General features: G+C 38.3%; 3 long non-coding RNA genes and 1 pseudogene across 5 annotated transcripts; 1 reads left to right on the top strand and 3 right to left on the bottom strand.

The window, feature by feature from the left end:
• Positions 1-1,304: 1,304 nt before the first annotated feature.
• Positions 1,305-3,377, top strand: LOC133731123 (luminal-binding protein 3-like; annotated as a pseudogene).
• A 993-nt stretch (positions 3,378-4,370) lies between these two features.
• Positions 4,371-7,615, bottom strand: LOC133733123 (uncharacterized). Of its 3 annotated transcripts, XR_009857506.1 has the most exons (6): positions 7,197-7,454; positions 6,743-6,824; positions 5,524-5,603; positions 5,222-5,286; positions 4,966-5,029; positions 4,371-4,777 (listed from the first exon to the last, which is right to left on the bottom strand). It is a non-coding gene; the product is annotated as an uncharacterized LOC133733123 (long non-coding RNA). The 3 variants fall into 3 exon arrangements; XR_009857507.1 differs by lacking the exons at positions 4,371-4,777; positions 4,966-5,029; positions 5,222-5,286; positions 5,524-5,603 and adding exons at positions 5,751-6,306; positions 7,481-7,615 and having other exon boundaries at positions 7,197-7,241; XR_009857505.1 differs by lacking the exons at positions 4,371-4,777; positions 4,966-5,029; positions 5,222-5,286; positions 5,524-5,603 and adding an exon at positions 5,751-6,306.
• Positions 7,616-12,708: 5,093 nt separating this feature from the next.
• Positions 12,709-14,246, bottom strand: LOC133730141 (uncharacterized). The gene is made up of 3 exons (XR_009856633.1): positions 13,955-14,246; positions 13,615-13,713; positions 12,709-13,258 (listed from the first exon to the last, which is right to left on the bottom strand). It is a non-coding gene; the product is annotated as an uncharacterized LOC133730141 (long non-coding RNA).
• A 336-nt stretch (positions 14,247-14,582) lies between these two features.
• On the bottom strand, positions 14,583-15,106 carry LOC133731577 (uncharacterized). Its single transcript, XR_009856721.1, has 3 exons — positions 15,060-15,106; positions 14,892-14,971; positions 14,583-14,790 (listed from the first exon to the last, which is right to left on the bottom strand). It is a non-coding gene; the product is annotated as an uncharacterized LOC133731577 (long non-coding RNA).
• Between the last annotated feature and the right edge of the window lie 3,058 nt (positions 15,107-18,164).

Here is an 18,164-nt window from a genome sequence, read left to right as displayed (position 1 = left end):
GCCTCCACCATCGAAGACCATATACCTTTCCGTCAATACCCAAAGCCAACCAGCTGTACCGACCACGAGATCTGCACCGCTACGACCATCAGATTGCACACAGCCCAGCCATAGAGCACCATCACTTCCAACAAGAGTACTTTGGCCACCGCCATAGATCGACGGATCAAAAGTAGATCCATCCTCACTATTAATAGGAACACCCCACCAGAAATGGTCGACCAAGATTCCATTTCCAATCCCAGCAACATTAGCAAAACCGCCTCCTCTAACTGAAGAAAGAGGCAGACGAAGAGATTTATCGCCGCTTCCATAGAGAAGCAAGCAAGAAGTTTTTTCGCCGTCGCTCGCCAAAGAGAGGAACCAATGATATTTCTCTCTTGAGAGAGTCATCGATTGTGTTAATGCTCAAGTGAATATATAAAGTTAAGCAAAAGTTCAAAAAATAGTTTATAGAACTAAACAATAGAAATATAAACGAAAATGTATCTTGCCAATATTTCATATCCCATTTGTTTTCTCCGGCAAATAAAATTGAATGAACAATTAGTTATAACACAGAAGAAAGAAAGAAAGAAAGAAGATTGAAAACTCCTTGGTGTAGCTGCCAATAGGCCTAGCAAAAAGCCAAAAACATGTGGAATTGTGCAAATGAGTTGAGAACTAGTTTCACAAAAAAAGTCATCAAAGTAGAGGTTGTCTAAAATAAGTTTCAGCAAAACTTATTAGAAAAGATTTACATTTGCAGGCTTGTTCAAACCATTGTCCACATTATAAACCATTAAGTTTAAAGATTCAGTTGGCAAAATGAAACACTCCTCTGTAATTTCAAAACCTAGAAAATTCCTATATCTCTAAGACTAAACCTGGATCTCAAAATCAATCAAAGTTCCATAGTTCCAACTTCTCTGCACAACTTTCTCATCCTCCAAAGTGCTAATCTGGATCTGCACAACCAATCCAAAGTGCTAATCACCAGGATCTATGGCTTTGCACAGAGAGAGAGAGAGGAGGAGGAGGAGGACAGCAATCCCGATCTGCAAAAAAGAAATATGTGAACTTAGTTTTCTAGGGTTTTTTTTGTGGTTTTGGTTCGATCTGAAGAGAATGGGGGAGAGAGAGTGTGTGTGTCTGTGGGAAACTAAAAATACGAAGTCTTAAGTTTTGCGGAAAACTAAAATGTTAATAACAATAGTAGAAATCGGTTTATTTAGCAATTGATGTAACATCATATTATTACATCCTGTACCACTTCAACCGATTTCTTTGATGTGATGTCTAATAGCATTATTCGAGTAGTGGAAATGGTGGAACTTGAACAAGAATTGGAAGAACTTGAACTGTTGGAGGTTGAAGGAGAAATGGAAGTACTTGAAATGTTGGCTGTTGAAGGTTCATATCGATCCGTACTTATTTATGGGTTTATAAAGAAACTGTTCTCTTATTTATAGAATGCTGTGATATTTGTAATATGTCGAGAGCTGTACCACAGGTTGTTCTACCACAAATGATTACTTTGATGCCAAGGAACCAAACAAGGGTGTGAACCCTGAGGCATTTGCTTATGATAAGGCTGGTGATGGAAATAATGGTAGTCATTTTTTATCTGCTTGATGAGGGTTAATTATATATGGGGTGTTTCTAAATGTACCCAGCAAAACACTTAGTACACCCAGCAAATTATTTATATTTAAATATTATTTTTAAACATCTAATTAAACCCAACAAATTTCCCAAAGTACCCCCATCTTCATAGTTTTCCCAGCACAAAATTCTTCACCAGCATCACGCTTCTCACAAGACAAATTAGACAATGGTTTTGTTGTAATGGTGATGTGAGGCTCGTTTAATTGTGTGTGTATTTAAGAGAAGAGTAGAAGCATATGGAATGACCCAATTCAACCATCGTAGCTTCAGAAACTTGCAAACATGCAAGCACAAAGATCACGCTTCCTTTCTCTTCTCAGAGTTATTTACAGAGGCAGGCAGAAAAGATGAATCGCACTACTTCGATTGCATGAAGAAGGGGCTAAAAAGGCGTAGAGGCCGCTGGCATGCACGTTGACCTACCTAGAGTCCTCTATGCTTACCGAACTACAAGCTCCCCAACTGAAAAAAACTCCATACCCTCAGCCAGAACTACAAGGAAGTCTATTGACTGCTGCAATTGTTAGATATGGATGTCATCTTATCATAACGAGTTCATACTCCTCCTTTTTTCATAACGGCCGTAATCCCATCTATCCTCCCTATTTCGATTTGTTTATATGTTTATTCAGTTTGCTGGGTACATGTTTGTTTGGGTGGGTATTTTGGGAATATTTGCTGGGTTTAATTAAATATTTTAAATACAAATAAATTGCTGGGTATATTTAGAAGTTTGCTGGGTACATTTAGAAAAACTCTTATATATGATTAGAAGTTTGGAACAACTCAGAGAGCACGTTATTTTTTGTTAAATACAGATATCCTTCTCTGGGATGTTACACCTCTCACCCTTGGTATTGAAAATGCAGGTGGTATTATGACTAAATTGATTCCCAGATACACTTTGAGACCAGGTTTTCACCACTTATCAGGATCAGCAGAGTACAATCTACATTCAGGTATCACTCTTTAACTAATCCACTGTAAGTGAAATGCTCGTGTACTGTTGAAATGACCACGGCATGACGGCATGATGAATTTTTCCTAGACTTAATAGCGTTTTGCTTTTTCGAGGTCTGTGAGGGTGCAGGATCCTTGGAAAATTTGAACTTACTGGCATTCCCCCAGCCCCAAGGTTTGTTTCTGCTCCAAGGTGTATGAGGGTGAAATGAATTTCACAAAGAATTGTGGAAATTTTAATCTTATCTTTTCTTTTAATTGACCTTACCAGTTTATAGAGATCTCACTGTAACTCATTACTCCATTGGACAAGGGTATTCCTCGGATTGAAGTCACGTTTGAAGTGGATACCAATGGTATCCTGAATGTCAAGGCAGAAGACAAGGGCACTGGCAAATCTGAGAAGATCACCATCACCAATGACAAGGGTTGCGCAAGCCAAGAGGAAATTGAGTGCATTGTCAAAGAGGCAGAGGAGTTAGCTGATGAGGACCAGAAGGTGAAGGAGAGGATTGATGCCCATAACAGCCTGAAAAGTTTTATCTACAACATGAAGAACCAGATCAATGAAATGGACAAGGTTGTTGACAAGCGAGTATGATGAGAAGGATAAGCTTGAGACCGCTGTGAAGAAAGCCCTGGAATGGATGAAGGACAACCAGACCGCTGAGAAGGAGGACTATCAGGAGAAGCTCAAGGAGGTTGAAGCATTCTGCAACCCTATCATAAAAACTGTTTACCAGAGGTCAGGTGATGCTCCTGTGGATTAGCAACAGCTGAATGAAATTCATTTGATCCACTTCACGAGCTTTAGGCAAGCATTTTGCAGGGGACTTGGCTTCTCTGCTATAATATGACATGCTATAATTTGCTTGGATTCTATCACAACCGTCAGATATAGTTTTAAGGGTCAGCTGATGTCACATCAAGAAACATCAAGAAGTTTTAAGGGCCAGATGATGCACTTTTTTTTCTAGCAAATTATAGTTCACTACACCAATTTTTCAATCAGACGACAGTTTTTCACTGTCGTCTGATTATACAGTTTGCTGTTGTCTATCTCAATGCCGTCTGATACATAATCAGACAATACGAAAAAACTGTCGTCTGATAAAGTTTACTACGACAGCGACTACACAATTGTCTGTTGTCTGAATACCACGAAGAACAACAGCAATAATACCAAAAACTGTCGTCTGATAAAGTTTACTACGACAGCGACTACACAATTGTCTGTTGTCTGAATACCACGAAGAACAACAGCAATTGCAACTTAACTCTTGTGCAAAGTAATTTCAGTTGACAGACCCTAGAAGAATATGGACGTGTAGTGAAAATTTAGAGAACATTGATTTGTAAAAAACTGTTGTCTGAAGGAAGCTTGTACATCTGCAAAGTAATTGAATGCTATTGACTGACTTTAAACAAGACAAGAGCAAAACTATTAAAGCCATTGTGTATCATTGCTTCATACTTTTGCATCCTAAAATAAACTGTTGTCTGAGATTTTCTTGAACTACAGCTTTCTTGCTTCATGGATCCTTAAAGTCTCTTTTCAACCATATGGCCTCCCAAGATGCTGTAGTAGTTTATCAATTCATACAATTGTAGCTTTTCAATTCTCTGTGGTCTTCGTTTTCATCAGACAACAGATTTTTCTTTCTTTTTTCATCATGTTCATTTGTTAGACAATGGTTTGCTGTTGGTTTTGAATTGTCTGAGATATAAGAGAAGACATACATTCTGTACAATTGAACACATCCTTGATTCCAAAAGCCATTTCATTCATCAGCAATATTCATCCCAACATTTACATAAGAATTAACATTGCCTAAGTGGCTATAACTGCATAAAGCCCGGAAAACATAAACGCGTCCACATTGCATTAACCATGCCTATAACTAAAGCAAAAACTAAAACTAGCTAGCAGGAGGCTCATCAAAATACCAAAACAAAAATGCCTTCAACTGCGCATTAACCATGCCTATAACTAAAGCAAAAACTAAAACCAGCTAGCAGGAGGCAGGTGATCAAAATACCAAAATAAGAGCCCTGCCTTGAACAACCATCACAGCTATGCAATATGATACTTCATCACAAACTTAGCCCACTCTGACCTCACAACATCAACATCCTTTTGGGTGTAGAACAATTCGGATCGTCGCTGCCACTGAAACAAAAGGCATAGTTAATGCGCAGGAATTATTGCTAGGACTTTGTAAAATCCTTGCATTACTATTGAAGACAGCGATATAAGTGTGTTTCAATTTTTATCATAGAAATGAAGACAAGTACCAACTGATATTGACAATCATAAACAAGTGCCAATAGATCCAGGAAATACTAGACAAAAGTTACCTTCTTCTTTTTGTGTCTTTAGATTTCTATCAAGCTATGGATCTTCCATTCCCTGTTCAAGATGCTGATCCCAGAAGCAATCCAAAAAACCAAAACAGATTATCAGCCTTTTTATTACTAAAACCAAAACCAAAGAATTAGACTACACTAATGCAACAAACTAACAACTCAGCCCCTACACTAATGCAACAAAATGATCAATGAAGACCTATAATTTGAATAAGGTGATTGAGACATAATAGGGCTCATTGTGTACCTTTCCACAAAGAAGAAACAAGCCGTCGTGGAGCTGCTATTGGTTCACCAAGCTTGTCTTTCTTCCTATAAGCAGAAAAAATGTTTAGAACCTGTACATATTTCCAGCAAGTTAGCTAGGGCCTAAAATATATTATTAAGAGAAAACCCGGGAAAGTGAACCCGAGTTTCATTTGAAAATTACAAGAGAAACTAATAAGTAGTAACTCGCTACCTTAGAGTGAATTTTCTAATTATACTGCAAAACAATAACAGTGCAGAAAAATGCATGAATGAGACTTCCATCACTCACTGCCTTCTTACCTTGAATTATATTCATTTGATCCCTCTGTTGCCAAGGCTGAACCCATCTCTCCACCATGTACTACTTCTCTTGATTATTTCTGCGACCCTCCATTGAACATATAATAAGTTAAAATTGACCAACTTAAAATTAAAACCACCAAGTATCACAGGGGGAAACATAAAATAAACCAAACATAATAGTAAGGAAGTGAATTCAATGACACATTTTGTATTTTATATATATACTAGATACAGTTTCCCGCGCTTTGCTGCGGGAGTTCATATGATACTAATGAAACTGAAATTGATATGAAACTGAAAATGAAGCAGACATAAGTTATGGAAATTGAAGTAAAGATCTAATCTAAGAGGGAGTGCAAGGAGTCTGCAAGGAAGTTCAGGCAAAGTTCAGTTGGTAGTGTTGTTCAGTTGGATGCGAAATTGTACTCAAGGACTCCCAACTGAACTTTGGTTGAACTTCCCTGGAAACTTCTTGAATTTCTCCTGGACTCCAAATAATGTGCACATTTCGCGGAAATTTGTGCTTCCGTGAGCCACAACCAAAACAAAACCATTATTAAAAGCAGAGCCATTATTAAAAGTATAAATGAATAAATAAGGATATAGATTGAAAACAATTGTTTTTTGATAATTGAAGACCAAAATTGATCCCAAACCCAAAATTGATCCCAAACCCAAAACTGATAATTGTAGTTGTGCTTCATTATTTTCATCAAAATCTGACCTCCAACCTCTTCCAACCAATTACTGAAATCGCAAACTCCACAACAAACAATATCCCTGAAACATGAACACCCATATCTGATTCTACCAATTTCTTATTTCAAGAACAACAACTCATCATTTCCTTCTCACAAATATGCACTACTGTTATAAACTTCAAACCGTAGACATGGAAACCATAAAGAACATAAAACCTCAAAATTCCAACTTCTAAAATCCTAACCACAACTGAAAATTGATTATATCATCTTCTAGAACTCGATCAGTAACATAGCCTTAAAATCCACCACAGTAGTTTATAAATAAATAAAAAAGAGCAAATTTTTCTGCTATCAAATGTTTCAATATTTGCAGAACATCAAGTAAATCCCCAAACCCAATCACCAAACACCAATGTTTTGAACTCAAACAACTAAAAGCATCCCTTATTTCATATGCAAATCAAGAACATAGCAATTAATCAAGAACATAGAATAAGAACAAAAGGTAATACCTAATTAAGTCGATGCTGGATGCGGCAAAATCCAATCAACAAAGCAAAAACAGGGAGATACTCCAGTCCACAATACTGAAAACTGCGAAACCAACAGAGACACTATTCAAATTCATAAAGTTTGGAATATCTGGCTTGACATTTTAAATTAATTTGGTACCTCACAATTTATTTTTGACCACAAATAAAACTAAAAGTATTTGAATTATATATATCCAGGGGCACCATCTCAGAGCAAAACCCAATATTTACCTTAGTTATTTTGACTAATCATTGAATTAAACAATTGATTCATGGCTTTTATTGTTCAATCATTAGTTATTGAATTAATCCATAGGGCTGGGTCTCTCTCTCTCTCCATTTGGGTTACACACTGAGAGTGCAGCAATTAACTTATTTTGATAATATTTTAAACGTCAATCACTCTGGTGCAGACCGAAAATCAAAACCTTACCTTCAATCACTGAAATCCAAAACCCAGCAACACTTCTTCTGTTTTCTGCAACCCAATTTCAAAAAACAATACAAACAATCAATAACCAACAATAGAGATCCTTGGCTTTATTCAGAATCTTAGTTATATGAAAATAATGAAGCACAACTACATCAATTGAATGAAAAAATTACAGCAATATTGAAAAAAAAAAAAGGGGGGCACTGATTATATGTGTAACCCAGCCCTTGCGAAACCAACTGACGAAGAATAAATGAAACAAATTAGAAGCGATGGTCCCTCACCTGGTTGATCTAGGACGATTATCTTCAAAACCCAAGCACGATTGGTTTAGTTGTAGCAGATCACCTACCCAAACACAATTATCCTGAAACCAAAGATAAACCAGATTAAGAAAAAAGAAAAACTCACCAACGATGAACTTTAGCCAAACCGTCAAACCCAAGGACTGAAATCGCCTTCCGCAAGAGAGCGTTTTCAAAGATCTATAATTGAATAAACTGAACAAACGAAAACGGTCGCACAACAGAAGAAGGCTATTCAAGGAAGAAAAGCTATAGATGGAAGTCAGTGATGCGCGCTGGGTGATTGAGAATCAGAGCACATCGATTCGGAGAGCGACTTACCTATTTTTGTACAGAAACTTACCCATTTATCCTTCGGCTTTGAAACGAATTCTCAATTTGGTACAGCGAATAGGGCGAATTTTGGGATTAGGGTTTCTGGGCATATGTTGAAGAAAAGTTGGAGCGGGTAATTGAAGCTGTGAGACAAAAGGAGTAGTAAGGAGAGATCTGCTATAGATGAGGATTTCCGATTTGAGCCAGAGCCAGCTGCTGGAGCTCAGAGCCAGCTGCTTCACCACCCAACTAGTCTTATCAGACGATCTCCGCCACAGCACCACCAAAAACCCAATTATCAACTCAATTGAAATCGTCGCTATCACCACCGCCATGTCCGTCACCGAGCCTCCCAGCGAAACCCCAAGCGCCGACTCCAGCTTCCGCACAAATTCTGAATTCAAACTCACCGTCGGGAAATCTCCGACCTCGAATCCCTCGATCTCTGTGAAATGAATCGGAGCCGCGGAGCTCTTGATTTTCTCGAGGTTGGTGAACTAGAAACTGAGAGAGAGAGAGAGAGAGAGAGTAGGGTTTGGAAGGACAAGGAAGCGAGAGAGAAGGAGAAGAGAGAAAAGTGTTGGTCGGAGGCGGGGAAGGATGAAGAGGAGAGTTGGGAGAAAATGAGTTGTTCTCGGTTAGGGTTTGGGGAGTAAATGCTAGTGTGGGAAAATATATCCAACTGTGGGAATTAAAATTTTTGTTCCCACCTTCAACTGTTTTAATTTTAAGTTCACCGCTCCGGTTTTTGTGATTCCCGCAAAAATTTTAACAAAAGTTTTTTAGGGAGGGGGGGGGGGAATCTAGGGGTCATCATGGGCCGGGCTAGGGCCGGCCCTACCCTAAATTTTAGGGCTTAAGGTCGGGCCGGGCCTAGTCAAAGTCAACAAAATTTAGGACCGGGTAGGATCGGGTCAGGGCTTAAATATGTTAACCCTTACCCGCCCGAAAAGCCCAATCCGTTAGGGCCGAAAGGGCCGGGTCTGCCCGGCCCTCAAATAGGGCCGAAATGGGCCAAAAAAGGGCCTTATTTTGTTTAACAAAAAAAAAAACATTATTTTTTTCTTCTCAAAATATGGCTTAATGGTATATATTAATAGGCATATAAGGATTATATGTGATCCAAAAATTCTGAAATGGAAATTGACCAATCTGAAAATTCTCATATGTTTATATAACATTGATAGGTATTGTGTAAAAAAATTAGGCCGATCTGCCATGAATAAGGCGCCCAACGTAGCGGTCAACGCTTTGCACAAGCAAACTTCCCTAAGGGGAGCGGCACCATGCGCGGACAAACGTTGCGGAATTTTGACATCCGTAAGTAGACCCCCTACCCATGAGAGTGTGGGAGCTGAAAGATCGAAAAAAGTGAATTGCCAAGGACCGGTTAAGAGCATATTTGTTTTATGTTCTATTTAGGGTATTGAGTTGACCGGGTAGATCGAGGTCCAACCGAATGCGGAAATTGTTGAAATTTCTACCACTAACATATATTCATATGCAAACAACATCCAGCGGTTCATTTTAAAAAATTCCATTTCGTCCCCCATTTTGCTCATGGAGGGTAACAAGCCTAATAAACTAGTTATACTACATTACAAGACATATGAGGATTATGTGCGATCCAAAAATTTTGAAATGAAAATCGATCAATCGGAAAATTCTTATATGTTTATACAATAGTGATAGGTATTGTGTAAAGAAATTAGGCCGATCCGCCGTGAATAAGCCGCCCAACGGAGCGGTCAACGCTTTGCACAAGCAAACTTCCCTAAGGGGAGCGGCACCATGCGCGGACAAACGTTGCGGAATTTTGACATCCGTAAGTAGACCCCCTACCCATGAGAGTGTGGGAGCTGAAAGATCGAAAAAAGTGAATTGCCAAGGACCGGTTAAGAGCATATTTGTTTTATGTTCTATTTAGGGTATTGAGTTGACCGGGTAGATCGAGGTCCAACCGAATGCGGAAATTGTTGAAATTTCTACCACTAACATATATTCATATGCAAACAACATCCAGCGGTTCATTTTAAAAAATTCCATTTCGTCCCCCATTTTGCTCATGGAGGGTAACAAGCCTAATAAACTAGTTATACTACATTACAAGACATATGAGGATTATGTGCGATCCAAAAATTTTGAAATGAAAATCGATCAATCGGAAAATTCTTATATGTTTATACAATAGTGATAGGTATTGTGTAAAGAAATTAGGCCGATCCGCCGTGAATAAGCCGCCCAACGGAGCGGTCAACGCTTTGCACAAGCAAACTTCCCTAAGGGGAGCGGCACCATGCGCGGACAAACGTTGCGGAATTTTGACATCCGTAAGTAGACCCCCTACCCATGAGAGTGTGGGAGCTGAAAGATCGAAAAAAGTGAATTGCCAAGTCGGTTAAGAGCATATTTGTTTTATGTTCTATTTAGGGTATTGAGTTGACCGGGTAGATCGAGGTCCAACCGAATGCGGAAATTGTTGAAATTTCTACCACTAACATATATTCATATGCAAACAACATCCAGCGGTTCATTTTAAAAAATTCCATTTCGTCCCCCATTTTGCTCATGGAGGGTAACAAGCCTAATAAACTAGTTATACTACATTACAAGACATATGAGGATTATGTGCGATCCAAAAATTTTGAAATGAAAATCGATCAATCGGAAAATTCTTATATGTTTATACAATAGTGATAGGTATTGTGTAAAGAAATTAGGCCGATCCGCCGTGAATAAGCCGCCCAACGGAGCGGTCAACGCTTTGCACAAGCAAACTTCCCTAAGGGGAGCGGCACCATGCGCGGACAAACGTTGCGGAATTTTGACATCCGTAAGTAGACCCCCTACCCATGAGAGTGTGGGAGCTGAAAGATCGAAAAAAGTGAATTGCCAAGGACCGGTTAAGAGCATATTTGTTTTATGTTCTATTTAGGGTATTGAGTTGACCGGGTAGATCGAGGTCCAAAAGATGGAGGAAATTGCTGAAATTTCTACCACTAAGATATATTCATATGCAAATAACATCCAGCGGTGCATTTTAAAAAAATTCCATTTCGTCCCCCATTTTGCTCATTAAGAAGTTAACATTACATTGGTAAAAAGGTTTCAACTCGACCAATTGATTATTTTTAGTTATGTTGATTACTTGATTTATTTCAAAATTGGTATTACATGAATATATTGTCCAATTTGAAATAATAGCTTTGTAATTATTACAGTTAATTAGTTAACAGTAATTATTGGTAAATATTAAAATACCCATAAGATTATATTAAAACGGCGGCGTTTTTGCCGAATTAACGGTTAATTCTTTAAAAAAAAATTATTTTTTTCTTCTCAAAATATGGCTCAATTTAAAAGACTCATATCCTAATATGGCAGATTGAAATAATTTTCTACACTTCCATAGTTTTATACATATAACACATGTAATAGAAAATAACAAAAATAAAATATAAATTTTAGGGCCGGGTTAGGGCCGGGCCGGTCCTAGCCCTTACGGGCTCAATCGGGCCGGGCCGTAGGGTAGGGCCGGGCTTTATTTGTGTGACCCATACCCTACCCTAAATAAAAAAGGGTCGGGCTGGCCCGCCCTAATGGAAGGGCCGGGCCGGGCGGGCTTAGGGCCCAAGGGCCATATGATGAGGCCAAGGGGAATCTAACTTCAGACAACAACATTTAGGGTGCATTGTTTGAAGATAATGTGACAACAGATGAATAAAAATAGTTGTGTGAAACCAAATCAGACAATATCTTTTAGCAAGTATTGACTTAAAAGTTATTGCACAACAGACAATGAATAACAGTTGTGTGATTGAACAATCAGACAACATCAATTCAAGTACATTGTCTGATGGAGAATGGCACAACAGACAACTAAAAACTGTTGTGTGAATTAGAATCAGACGACATCTATTTCAACCATTGTCTGAATGACAATCAGACGACATCTATTTCAACCATTGTCTGAATTAACAGTCAGACGACATCTATTTCAACCATTGTGTAAATACTAATTGCACAACAGAGAAGTAATAACTGTTGTGTGATTAAAACAATCAGACAACATCTTTTCTCAACCATTGTGTTAATCAATCTTGGACAATACCAATGTAATAACTGTTGTCTGAATTGATTGATTCAGACAACATAAAAAAAAATAACCATTGTCTGAATTACAATTGCACAACAGCAATGTAACAACTGTTGTCTGATTCAAAAATTCAGACGACAGAAAAATTATTGCTGTCGTCTGATTATTTCAGACGACAGTTAAAATGTTTGCTGTCGTCTGATATGTGTTGTCTGATTCCGAAATTGGTGTAGTGGTTATAGCAGAGAAGCCAATTTCTTTTGCAGGATATTGAGGTTTGTATAGGTCAAGGGTGAGAGTTTCTGAATGTCAAAACGTTAGGGTAGAGAATATCTACTCTTTTGAGTAATGGAGATAGAACATTGTCCCATTTGTTGGTACTGAATAACATATCTGATCTGTTTGTGGTTCTGCCTGTTAAGATAGACATGCATAATCTGTTTAGGAATACTTTTAAAAACTGTTACCATCAGAGAACTCTTGTTAAGTATTAAAACTGTTGCACACTGCTGCACTGAGATGGTGCATTTCTTTGCTGGTCACTGCATCTTATAAGTTGTATCAAATATCCTTCTTCAAAAGTTGCAAAACATATACTCACAACAGATTTCAGCTATAGGAAAACCAATCTCATTCAGGTTAACTTTGCTTCATTTGAACATATACAGAAAACTAATACAAATAATGTTCCACTTTGTCTGCATCTATTTTCCCATATTCAATACTCAAAAACTACAACCAAATGCAAATTTATAGCATAAACATAAACTAGTCATGGAGCTGTATCTTAAATATCTGAACTCAAACAACCAGTCTTTAAGTGCAAGATGATCTGGTTTTATCTTCCTTAACTTTGCTTTTGTGATCACGTTCTCCAAAGTGTCGACGCTGTGATATCTCGACAACATTATATAGCATAGGCCAATTCTGCAGCCCTTTTGGGGGATGGTACACTATTGGGTATTGGGAAGTACAAGTTCCACCACCAGAGAGTGCACTATCCATTGAGAATGTGTGGACAGCTTCTTTCAATGATCATTCCCTACTTCTACTTGATCACAGTTCTTACAAATGAAACACTGAGGCTGACTAATAGCAGCTTCCAAAATCCAAACTATCCAGTCTCAACTGGTGTACCTTCGCATCCTGTGTGAAAGCACTGTACGTGTACTCATAGGCTCAGTGGTATTTTCACAACCCTAATGAAATGTACCTGCTTCTTCTACTATAATTTGAAAGCACCCCTGCATAACCCCTTCATGGTTTGAGAAGGGCTTGGATCTTGTGGTTTCAGTACTGTGTAGTCCCAGGTTATATATAGACTCCCAGGTCCTCTTACTTGAAATCTGAATCTCATAAATTGAAGGATCAAATTAATATCAAAAGATATGCCTGCCTAGAATCTAACAAGATAAAGCAAGAAACAATACACAGGGAGTGTAAGGATGCAGCTAATATGAGCACTCCTCGTGAGAAGTGAGAACATCTGCACATATACATGCAAAAGTGGCAAAATTTCAATCCTCCTGAATATAAAGTCTTAAAGTGATTGTTAAACTAGCTATTGTATAACACTTTTAAGTTTTACAAAATGAGTAACCAAGCATGTATATTTTGACAGAATTGTTATTTTCTGATACAAATACATTGAAATTCAAATTAGCCTCTAACAAACATGTAGAAAGAAAAAGTAAGTGCATACCGCTTCCAAATCAATTTGGGCTATCACAACCTCTACATCCTTCAAAGAAAACTGAGCCTTCAGCAACAAGATCTCCATTTACAACAGAAGCACATCCATCTGGAACAAATGACCATAGTTCAATGAAAAAAAAAAAAACACATGAATCAATGCATAGAATTATGTTAAATACAGAAGGTATATATCATTTCGAAAGTTTCTTCCAGAAGAGACCAAAATATCATCATGCAAGGAAATGGTATGGCGTTTTCATATTAGCATTTGCAGAGGTGAAGGGTATATACTGAGCAAAAATCCATAGCAACACTAAACTCTAATCAATTGAGTGATCATCACATACCATATTAAAGGTGACTACCATCACATCCTTTGTGATCTCTGTACATGTAACCCTCCACGAGTGAGCATAGCACCTATAAAAGCAAGAAGACTAATATCTAGCTCTCTTAGTTGGCGATGACTTCCACTTGCATTCATAAACACTTAAACCCATTCAATGCAAGCTCAGAGTGCGGAGGGATAGGAGAAAAGAGCTCTCAAACTTCAGCAGCAACAGCTCTAATAAGGGAAAATACTTCATTTAGAATTTCAATAAACATCAGCTTAGGAGCTAAAGAGTCAGGAACTTAACATAGATAATTTTCTACCCTGCTAAAAATTGAAGGCGCGCTCATAAGTCCTGCAACACTTACAGGTGTTGCACCCATTTTCTTACATTACAAAGACAGATTCTAATTTACCTGGGGATAGTAGACCTCCTCCTGTTCAAAAAACCAGTGAAGAAGTGTTATTTTTTTATGCGGACAACTGCAAAGCCCCGACATAAATTATTTTAAAACCATATATTTATGTCAGTGTCAATCCCCATTTGATGAAATATCTGAAATGCAATTTTCAAAGAATCTGCGGCACTAATTTTCTCTAACAATTCAATCCAATCTCACCTAACCAACCATACCTTTCATTATATAGAACTAAGAAAGAAGGATTTAATACAAAATTTCTTAACCTCACTAATAGCACCAGGACTGGAGCTAACATTAGCACTTACCTGTCCAAATTGTATCCATAACATTAGGCACTGATTCCTGTCGCAAAGCATTGCAAATTCTCCCCCGGCAGCTGAAAGTCTACCGGTTGGTCTTTTTGTTTCGATGCTGTAACCATCGAAGTTCCCTGCAATTTCCATCATTTGCAAGTCACATCTTCTGGAGAATCATTATAATCATTCTGTTCATACAGAGAATTTGACAATTGTAAAGCTCCGAATCTCTGACCCTTTGATCACAGACATACTAAAGCTGCATAAATGCCATCAGTCCAATCCCCAAGTTATAGCACTTTCAAGCACTCCCATCTGCTAAAAGCTCATTTCTTAAGCACCACCATATGATTTACTATTAGGAATAACTCAACATCTTCATATCAACAATCATAAAAATAACCTTCAGCACATGACAACGAAATGATGTATCTACAATTCCAAATACACCAAGCAATGAAGTACCTGAAAATCTAAACATAGCATTAACTAACAAACTAATTAAGAACCACTTTTATTATTCTCATTACTTTAGTTTAGCACCATAGCTTTAACTAGCAAATAAACTTACGCGTGTAATTGAAATAGTCTTCACAGCCATAACAAGTAATCTCAAGCTTCCTTGGCCTCAGCTATTGACACCTTGATGTTCTTCTCTTCATAATGCAATCTAAGTCCCTAGCCCGGCCCTTTGACTCAAATTTCACGTTGCCTCATCTGCAACACTTGTTCTGCACCCAACAAATGCTGTGACAAAAATCCAAACTTTACTATAAAGTTAGAAACTTGATCAAACTAGAAACAAATGCAAGTCAATTTTAAGTTTTCTTACTCACCTGAGAAAATATGGAGTTCTTAGAGAGCAAGCTTCATCGATTTGAACAGGGATAAAGCACAGAGGTTTTTGACTAGGACTCTTGAAAAATCAAAATTCCGTTTTGTTTAGGAGTTGAGCTCCTACACGGATGAAGCTCTTGCAGGTGTACTAGGTTTGTATGACCCCCCCCCCCCCCCCAATCGTAATTTGCCACATATACAATAAGTACAAAGGAAAGAATGATATTTTTGGGTTCTTGCGTCTGGACACTGTCCCTAACAATCTTATTGGTTCATGGTCTAACCTTTTTGGTGTTAGGTGTCCAGTAACACGTGTTAATGATGGTATTGATGCTCCGTATCATAGTCATAGTCGTAGTGCAAGCAAATAACTCATCCTCCTCACCTTCATCTGCATATATTCTACCTCGATCTGAAGTCCTCTCATGAACGCAAAGCGGAGTTTACATATGATTTCATTTATGGTGTGTCAGTGAGTTGTAATTTGTTGGTTATTTGAAATATCGTGGAGGTCATAGAAATTATTCATTAATAGAATTCAAAACTCCATCAATCAATATTTCATTGCTATATAGAATTACATAAATGATTACATGAAATGTAGTCCGTGATCTTCAAGTTGAGAATGTCAAACTAGATTTGTTCCAAAAAAAAAAAATGTCAAGCCAAATAGTTGAAAACTAGATTTGGGAAGGTTTTGATTTGGTCCCCTTCCTTTCTTCTACTTTTCTAAATGCCCCCCCCCTCTCATGTATTCGACAGTTTCATTAATCAAGGTTTGAAGACAACAGCACCGGTCCTTTATTCAAAAATAAAAAAATAAAGGGATAGGTGGCGGCATCCTTTCTTTTGAGATTGTGAGTGGGTGCTTGATGCCCCAAATTGGTCGTCATAGAGAAGCTAATATCGTCGAATTCTCTAAATATGTTCTTCTTATAAAGTACAAAAAGGTAGTTGAAAACTAGAAATTTTGAGATCCTTTGATGAAATGACTCGGGTCTCGGGGCAAATGTTTGGTGTTCGTAATGGAGTGCAACTGTAATATCTAAAAATAATTAACCAGATAGGCTCATGTTCTTCTTAATATAATAATATGACCTTATCAACCAACTTGTTTCGTCAAATCTTTTTATAAAATAAAAGAAAATGTTGATACGTCTAGTTTTGAGCTAGAAAAATAAAGAAAAGTAATTGCAAACCGGTTGAAGATCATACTCCCTTCAGTGATCTCACCCTTTCAGAGTGCTTTTGTTCCTGGAAGGCTAATCACTGATAATATTCTTGTAGCTAATGAGATTGCTCATTTTGTGCATACCAAAAGGGACGGTAGTGACCGATATATGGCACTAAAATTGGATCTAAGTAAAGCTTACAATCGTATGGAGTGGAGTTTCCTTAAGAGGGTTATGGTCAGGTTTGGATTTGATCAGAGTTGGATTGATACTGTAATGCAGTGTGTTTCGTCGGTCAGGTATTCTTTCTTGATTAGAGGTAAACCGAGGGGTTATGTTTGTCCTAGTCGTGGTTTACGGCAAGGTGATCCCCTATCCCCCTATCTATTCCTCATTGGTGCTGAGGGTTTTTCTGCTTTATTGCGACAGAAGCAAGTGTTAGGTTTATTGCCTGGCATTGAGGTCTGTGGTAATGCTCCCTCACTTAATCACCTGTTGTTTGCTGATGACAGTATGATTTATGCTCATGCTAATCTGGAGAATTGTTTTGAGATACGAGATGTGATTGAGACCTATGGGAGGGCTTCGGGGCAACTAGTTAATTTTGATAAAAGTTCAGTGGCTTTCAGTAAGAATGTTTCGGATGAGGTGCAAGAAGAGGTTTCTTCTTATTTGGGAGTTCGGCTGGTGGAGGTGCATGAAAAATATCTAGGTTTGCCTACTTACGTAGGGCGTAAGAAAACAGCTACGTTCCAATATATCAAGGAAAAGTTGGCCAAGAAGTTGGAGGCATGGCAAGGAAAAATGCTTAGCGGTGCAGGAAAGGATATTCTCATCCGTGTGGTAGCATCGGCGTTGCCTACCTATGCAATGAGTGTGTTTCAATTGACAAAAAACTTTTGTGATGATATGGAGCAAATGTGTGCTCGATTTTGGTGGGGGAGTACTCTTGATAAGAGGAAGATTCATTGGAAGACATGGAATGCTTTGTGTAATCCAAAGGAGGCTGGTGGTTTGGGCTTTCGGAGTCTTTCGAATTTTAACAATGCTATGCTAGCAAAGCAGGCATGGCGGGTGATCCTTAACCCTTATTCTCTAGTTGCTAGGTTGTTCAAGGCAAAGTATTTTCCTGAGGGTTCTTTTTGGAATGCTACTCCTCATGCTTCTCCTTCCTATTCTTGGAGAAGTATTTTCTCTACCAGAGATTTGCTTAAAGCTGGTTGCTGTTGGCAAGTTGGGGATGGAAAAGACATTGAAATCTTTTCGGATAACTGGGTTCCGGCATTACCTGCAGGGAGACCTGTTTTGACAACTTCAGAGCAAAGTGAGGTGTTTCTAGTGGAGGACTTGTTGTTGGACACGGGAATTTGGGATGAGGCAAAGATACGCCGTTTGTTTCCGGTGGTGGAGGCAGAGTTGATTACTAGTATACCATTAAGTCGAAGAGTGGTGACTGACAGGTTGATTTGGAGGTTAACAAAGGATGGTAAATTCTCCGT

Source organism: Rosa rugosa, chromosome 2, assembly GCF_958449725.1.
Source record: "Rosa rugosa chromosome 2, drRosRugo1.1, whole genome shotgun sequence".
Taxonomy (NCBI): Eukaryota; Viridiplantae; Streptophyta; class Magnoliopsida; order Rosales; family Rosaceae; genus Rosa; species Rosa rugosa.
Note: the sequence above shows the minus strand (reverse complement) of the source record. Positions and strands in the feature narration are given on the sequence as shown.